The sequence below is a fragment of the Aotus nancymaae genome, unplaced genomic scaffold, assembly GCF_030222135.1.
Source record: "Aotus nancymaae isolate 86718 unplaced genomic scaffold, 86718_ANA_hifiasm-v0.15.2.pri h1tg000131l, whole genome shotgun sequence".
Taxonomy (NCBI): Eukaryota; Metazoa; Chordata; class Mammalia; order Primates; family Aotidae; genus Aotus; species Aotus nancymaae.
In genome coordinates, this window is record NW_026988546.1 from 7641494 (window position 1) to 7649395 (window position 7902).

Sequence of the window (7902 nt, forward strand, 5' to 3'; positions counted from 1 at the left end):
TTAAAACGTGTAACCCAGCAACTCCCAGGGTCCTTGGTACGTAATAGGTGCTTGAGAAATGTTTGTGGAACTTACCTGACTGGCTGAGTAAAAATTACTGGCTTAAGAGAGTGGGAATTCTCTGGGAATTTTGCTTAACAACATGACTCTCATCTCCCATGAATGATGATCTGTTCCTTCCTCTGGCAGGAAGTAGTGGTTGGTTTCCTCAGCCAGAGAGATTTTTTTCCCCTGCAACCCGTGGGGGGATTAAAATGGAAGGAGTGAGCCAAGCTGAGCCAGGAAGGACAGCCAAGGTCAGCAGGGCTGGCGGGTCTCCGCACACTGTCAGTAAGAGGGGAGGCTGCAGTCACTAAAGCCATCCACAACTATTCTAGTTCTTTTCTCCTTCTAGTTCATGGTAAGATTTTAATTCTGTGCACCCACTGAAATTAGGCCTGTTCACATGACTTGCTTTGGCCTTGAAATGTGAGCTTTGCGGGCTTGTGTGCTATTTGTTGCATTGCCTCCTTCTCATGCCACAGTGATCAGGACTTGGGTGTGGGGAAACCTTTATCAACCTGGGTCCTTAAATGTTTGTAGAAATCCCTGCCAACCCGTAATAGACATGTAGGACCAGCAAGAAACAAACTTGAAGCCATCCTCATATGATTGACAAGAAGTCTGGATAGAAATATAGTTATAATTAAGCATTAATCAGGATGCACTTTTTTTTTTTTTTTTCTGAGATAGGTCTTGCTCCATTGCCCAGGCTGGAGTGCAGTGGTATAATCATGACTCACCGCAGCCTCAACCTCCTGGGCTCAAGTGATCCTTCTACCTCAGCCTCCTGCGTAACTGGGACCACAGGTAAATGCCACCACACTTGGATAATTCCTTTAAAACTTTTTTTTGTAGAGAGAGGGTCTTGCTGTGTTGCCTAATAGTTGGCCTCAAACTCCTGGGCTCAAGTGATCCACCCTCCTTGGCCTCCCAATATGCTGGCATTACAGGTGTGAGCCCCTGTGCCCAGTATCAGGCTGCCCTTTGACCCACTTCCTTATAAGGGAAAGTCACGCAGCACTGGATAGCGACCACTGGCATCCCCATTGTTCCTATAGATAGGATCTCTGGTGTTAGAGACTTTTGTTTAAGAATTCCTGAAGATGTTTTCCAGATCCCAAATTTCAGTGGAACAACTGACAACCAACCAGTTTGAAGACCCCCACAGAGAAACAAAATCATCATGAGAATCCAGCTTCTTCCTCTCCTGCCCCATGACTTCACCCTGCACTTTTCTACCAATCAACTCTCTCCACACTTCAGCCCACTCTGAAACCCTTAAAAACACTAACTCATCAGGGACACAGATTTGAGGGTTTCTCCCATCTCCTCATTCATTGGCCCTATGATTAAACCTATTTCTCTGCTGTGACCCAATCTCTTGGCATATTGACTTGCTGCACATGTCAGGCAATAGACCTATGACAGTTACAAACTTAATGTATGAGGTCATTAAGATTTGGAGGATGCTTGTTACTGCAGCAGCTTCTAGCCTCTCCTGACTAGCTCAGAGGACCTGAGGCAGACATGAAGAGGCTGAGGAGGACATCAAGAAACTGAAGAGTTAAGGAAAAGAGCAACAGGAAATGTGGATCAGGGTTCAGTGTGGACCCTGGAACTGGGGCAGTTGCCTGTGGCTGGGCTGTCCACACTCTGTGCAGCAGGCTGGCTCCCTCTGAGGCTCCAGGAGGGGAGGTAAGCACAGGCCATGGAGTGGTGCCATCCATGTGCTAAGGATGATTTTGTAGCATGTGCTGACTGTGGGTCACAACTGACTGGGGAAGAGGTAGAGGAAAAGGGTTGGGGAGAATGTGTGTCACGCACTGAACAGTGTGATCCCAGAATGTTCTAACACTCCTCAAGAACAAATGAGTCGGGCATCAACAAAGGAGGCTAACCTCAGACTTCCTGTGTGGGGAGCAGTGCTGAGCTGGCAGTGAGTTATCTGTTTATCCCTTGTGCCCTGTGGCTAATGTACTTACTCTGTAGCCACTCCTGCAATAGGTTTCCTCTAGGACATTGGTTGTTCATTACTCATACATTCATTCTGCAGATACTTAAGATCCTAGGCACTGAGCCTACCACAGTGAGTAGACAGCTTCCATGGGCTTTATGGTCTGCATATAGTCAAACAATTAGTAGCAGTTTTCAATATGGATTGTTAAGTACTCTGACGGAGTTTAGTATAGGTTGTCTGGGAGAAGGGCATAGAAACTAGTCCAGGAGGTCTACAGAGAACAAGGCTGTGAGTAACTGAATCAGGAGTTAAGTACATGCTTCTGCATAGCAAAAGCCCCGACAATTACAGGCAAATAAATGCCACCCTTCCCAGCAAGGGCCAGGGAGTGCAGGAAAATATCGAGTTGCCTGAGAATCTGAATGCAATAAAAAAAGTTCTGAAAGTCAAAGGCCTTGCAATAGAACATTTGTGAGGTGAAGCCTCATGATTCATCATCTTGGGTTCACTCAGTGGTCAAATCAAAGAAGAAAGCCAAAAAAAAAAAAAAAAAAAACTGAAGGAATCCAGGTGTCTGGAATGAATTAACTCTTTTTTTCCTCTTTCTTTTCTTTCTTTCTTTCTTCTTTTTTATTTTTTTAAGATGAAGACTGTCAGAAACTCAAGGGACCTGAGGATATTAGACAATTAGAATTTCACAATGATAACAGGTCTGTGCCCATCTATAGTTAACTCTTCCCACTCCACAGAGTCCCAGCACATCATTCTTCGCCCATCCCCTCCACTGACCAAATCTCATCATTAAGACCCAGTTTAAAATCCACCTCCTGGAAATAATTATACCAAGCCAACTCCAAACAGTGGTCACCTGTTGGGAATGGAAGTGCTTAGGGGAAGGAGGGAACTATGTGTCATTTTGTTTAAATAAAGCCAAATTTAAGCTTATGAGGAAAAAGAAAATTCCACCTCCTCCACAGACCCTTCTCTGCTTCTCTATCATAGAGTGGCCCCATGCCCGTCTCATTGCTGTCTACCGTTTACTGGTTTTTCACAACTGAGTCCTTTCCTCTACTTTGGACTCAACCCCAGCTAGAGTCACCTGTAGAATGCACATAGCCTGGCCCATATACAGGGGACTACATGAATGGTTGGCAAAGGAATAAAAGCCTGTAATGTTGGCACCTCAGCTTACGGAAGTTGGGGGAAGTTTTCTGTGCTAGAAAGTCGTGTCTTTCACTGAATCCCCAACTTTAAGCAGTTTCATAAGCAGATCTTAACAACTGTGTTCCAGTCCCTGCTGGTTCCCACACACCCACACCAGGAAGAGGCTGGCCGGATCATCTCCCCAGGAAACGCAGAATGATAGTACTTGGGAACTGCTGGGAGCAGAGGATCCTACAACTCTTCCTCCTGTGAGGAACAGGACCCTAAGTTGGCGTCCTGTGTCTGAAGAGCCTGCTGGATCTGTGCGCACCTGGGAAAACAGCTCCCCTCTCTCCTTCCCCTCCCTCAGCACTGGACATTTTTCCCACGTGGATCCACTAGATGGCCTGCAACGAACACAGTGACTTTGAGGAGGCCTGTGCTGGAAAAGGAAATACCTTCTTGCTTATCTATTCGTTTGCTTGCTTTGTCACTCACCATTCGTCCTCATAAATCCTTTCAAGTTTAACTCATATTAAAAACCAATAACTTACCCATTCAAGAACAGGAAAAGGGCTGTGTCAGAATTGAATCTGTGAGTCTTCAGGCAGAGATTTTGGATTGTTGGCAAAATAATCGGAAATTGTTTTGCCAAATTGATTTCTGAGTGTTGTTAGCATTTTGTTAATTACAATGTAAACAACTCTGCGTAGAAAGAAATGAATAATTAAATAATTCTAAGGGCCCAATAAGTATATTTTAAACTAGTTCAAATAAAGAGAAATGACGCTACTTAGTACTGGTAGGTATGAGATAGAACAGGCTCATTTGCACATCACTCGTACCCTACATATCATAGTGACTTTTGCAAAGCAATGTGGCCTTTGCTCTAAGAGCAGTGAGATAGCCAGGCCCAGTGGCTTATGCCTGTAATCCCAACACTTTGGGAGGCTGAGGCAGGCGGATCGCTTGAGGTAAGGAGTTAGAGACCAGCCTGGCCAACATGGTGAAACCCTGTCTCTACAAAAAAAAAAAAGCTGAGTGTGGTGGTGTGCACCTGTAATCAGGAGGCTGAGATGGGAGGATCGCTTGAGCCTGGGTGGTGAAAGTTGCTGTGAGCTGAGTTCGTGCTACTGCACTCCAGCCTGGGCAATAGAGCCAGACCCTGTCTCAAAAAAAAAAAAAAAAAAAGCTGTGAGATAACACGTACTCTTTAACCAGGAAACTCTGAGGAAATGTCTAAAAGTTAGAGAACAGCAATCAGTAGTAAAATGTCCAGATTGCTGCTGTTTGTAGTAATAAAAACTTGGAAATAACTTGCAGAACCAACAATAGGGGAATGACTTAGTCAACGGCAGTATATCAGTATAATAGGTACAATGAGAAAGGTTAGAAAGTGTGAGCTCTGCCTGTACCTGTGCATGTAAAGCCTTTTTTTTTTTTTTTAAATATGGAGTCTAGCTCTGTCGCCAGGCTGGAGTTCAGTAGCGTAATCTCAGCTCACTGCAACTTCTGCCTCCCGGGTTCAAGCAATTCTTCTGCCTCAGCTTCCCAAGTAGCTGGGATTACAGGCATGTGCCATCACACCCAGCTAATTTTTGTATTTTTAGTAGAGATGGGGTTTTACCTTGTTGGCCAGGATGGTCTTGATCTCCTGACCTCATCATCCGCCAACTTCAGCCTCCCAAAGGCCATATTTTTTTAAAGGTCCAGGCTTATTCTTTATTTAAAGCACAGGCCTGGGTTGACAGCTCATACCTGTAATCCCAGCACTTGAGATGCTGAGGTAGGAAGATCACTTGAGCCTCAGGAGTTCAAGACCAGACTGGGCAACATGGTGAAATCCCCATCTCTACCAAAAAAAAAAAAAAAAAAAAAAAAAATACAGCACAGTTCAAAGTCATTAAATCATTAAATCTAGTACAAAAGAAATGGCTCCTATTTCCTGGATTGGCATCAGACATCCTACCAGCTGCAATTACATCATTTTTATCTATCCTCTGCTTTTCCTTTTTGTTGGGGTAGGGGTGGGGACTTTTAAATGGGTCAAAGAGACTTCAACCTCAAAACCAAGGAGAAATCCCTGATTGCAGAGAAACACAGGAAATGACTCTTCCTCTGTGAAAGGCAGTCAGGAACTCTGCTCCAGTGATGAGGACCACCGATGGTGTGGGAGAGAGATCAGGAAGAGAATCTTCCTGGAGGTAGCATAAAGACAGCGAGAGCCCAGGAAATCACACTCCTGGGATGGCTGCTGTCACCACCATCACCCTCTCTTCTGTCTCCACCTTGGTGCCATCAAACTGAGTGAGGAACAAGGGAAAGTAATTACATGTAGAAAACCAAAGTGAACAGGAACGTGGGTGGTGTGAACATAAAAGAAGAAACTAACAATGTCCAAAAGTTTCTGAGTGCTGCTTTCCCGCCCTGTAGTGGAAATCCCTGATCCATTTCTTCACGTGTCTAACTTCCAAGGAGGGGGCTAACAGTACACACGTGGGATCTCAGGTATGGTTGACTCAGAGATCTAAACGGTGGGCCCTTTTGAGATGGTGAATTCAGCAAAGGTGTCTGCGATGTCCTTGGTTACTCCACCTCTTGATCAGGGGTCTAGTTTACCATTGCTGAAAACAATGTCCATGTGCTAACTATTTTTTTGTCTCCATACATAGTAGTGATCCAGGAGGGCCTTGGTCTCACACTCCACTGTTTAAAACACTTATCAGAAAACTCCTTCAAGTTCCACAAGTGAAGTTCAAACAGGTCATCGATACAAAAGTGCATGACTATTTCTGTGCAGGCCTGATAACTCCAACCCAGGAATTCCAGAGTGCTAGCTGTTGCCTCTGAACTACTCAGGCACATCACCTGGCCCAAATCATTAGGATATACACTCACAGCTTGGAAAATATTCTGCACCAGCAATGAATCTGATACATTGGTTTTTCTCAAATATTGGCACATGGCCTTGATGGGCCAAGCAGGCAAATGCTATAAAGCGTTAGTGGCATAAGGATAGCTCACCACTGCAAGTTTCACCCAGTTTTTAGAGATCCAGCCTTTCAAATGTCGAATGTCAGTAAGCCACTGCAAACTACCACCCATATTTGAGAGTCAATTAATGGCATCCCAGGACCTGTGGATGTTCTCTGAACAATATGGACCACTTTTCCTAAAATCTGTAGTTATGATCTTCATAAATATACCATAAGGTACTAAATCCTTAAACTGCCAGATAAAGGCAGAAGTTGCAAGAGCTCCAACTACCATATGAGGGTATTTCATCCTGAACTAGGCTGCAAGCATGCCACCGTATGGACCCCGGAGGGCCACAACATGGTGATTTTCAGCTCCTAGGATTGTTCTGTTCAAATGTTTGATTAGCTCTACAGAATCAGCCAGAGCTTGTTCTGATGTCAGGAGATCCAAGTGTCCAGAATCCTTGAATGGGTCATCACAGGGCAGGGAGTCTCCACAGTATCGCTGTTCAGCATACACCAACGTAGCTTTCAGTTCCTCAGCTGTATACCGCATGAACCATGTATTACTGCAAAACCAGATGATGTTCCTGTCTTCTTTCTCCCAGCATTTATCAGCTATTAGATACTGCTGTTAAAAAAGTTTTCACAGTATTAAATCCAAAATGATCAACCCTCTGATGGAAGTGGAGAACCGAGTAGTTCTTGGCAACAGCCGGGTGGGATGTGCGGTTGGCTGGCAAGTGCAGGCTTCCCAGAGCCCTTAAGGCCAGCTGGAGAGCTGTGGTGGTCCCGGGAACCAGGAAAGCCACCAGCAGAAGCAGGAGGGCTTGGTGGCCCATGGCTCAGGCTGGTGGCTGCAGTGCAGGTCTAAAGCCGTCTTAAGTGAATGTTTTCTCTATTTAAAAAGTAATTTTCTAGTTTCAAGGCTGAGTTTAAGAGTAGGTTATTTTTCTCTGAGTAAGCACTTAGACAACAAAGTTTCACCAGATAAGAGTTACACAAAAGTAAACTCAACAGCTGCCTTCCACCCAGAGGCAGGGAGGGAGTGGACAGCCCCTAGCCGGGGGAGAATACAGGGCAGATTTATGGAAGGGGGAGCTGGGAAATGTCTTAGATGGCTTGAGCTGTTATAACAAAATGCCATGGACTAAGTGACTTTAACAACGGAAATTTATTTCTCATAGTTCTAAAGGCCGGAAGTCCAAAATCAAGGTTCTGGCTGATGTGGTTCCTGGAGAGGGACTGCTTCCTGGCTTGCAGATGGCCACCATCTCGCTGTGTCCCCGAATGGCAGGGGATGGGGGATCTGGTGTCTCTTCCTCTTCTTATAAGAACACTAATTCCATCCTCATGACCTCATCTAAACCTAATTACCTCCCAAAGGCCCCCATCTCCTAATACTATTCCATCGGGAATTAAGGTTTCAACATACACATTTGAGGGGGATACAAACATTTAGTCGATAGCAAAGGATAATTCCACCAGCAGATGTTGGGCAGTGCACAAAATAGTCCAGGCTGGGCCAGGCACGGTGGCTCATGCCTGCAATCCCTGCACTTTGGAAGGCCGAGGCAGGTGGATCACCTGAGGTCAGGAGTTTGAGACCAGTCTGGCCAACATGGTGGAACCCCATCTCTACTAAAAATACAAAAAATTAGCCAGGCGTGGAGGTGGGCGCCTGTAATTCCAGCTACTCAGGAGGCTGAGGCAGGAGAATCACTTGAACCTGGGAGGCGGAGGTTGCAGTGAGCCAAGATTACTGCACTCCAGCCTGGGCAA

The 7902-nt window shown here is 45.4% G+C and overlaps 1 long non-coding RNA gene and 1 pseudogene across 1 annotated transcript; one reads left to right on the top strand and one right to left on the bottom strand.

The window, feature by feature from the left end:
- The first annotated feature begins 265 nt into the window (after positions 1-265).
- Positions 266-3371, top strand: LOC135272766 (uncharacterized). The gene is made up of 4 exons (XR_010340729.1): positions 266-296; positions 733-1737; positions 2643-2709; positions 3291-3371. It is a non-coding gene; the product is annotated as an uncharacterized LOC135272766 (long non-coding RNA).
- A 2158-nt stretch (positions 3372-5529) lies between these two features.
- Positions 5530-6962, bottom strand: LOC135272764 (lysosomal Pro-X carboxypeptidase-like; annotated as a pseudogene).
- Positions 6963-7902: the final 940 nt, after the last annotated feature.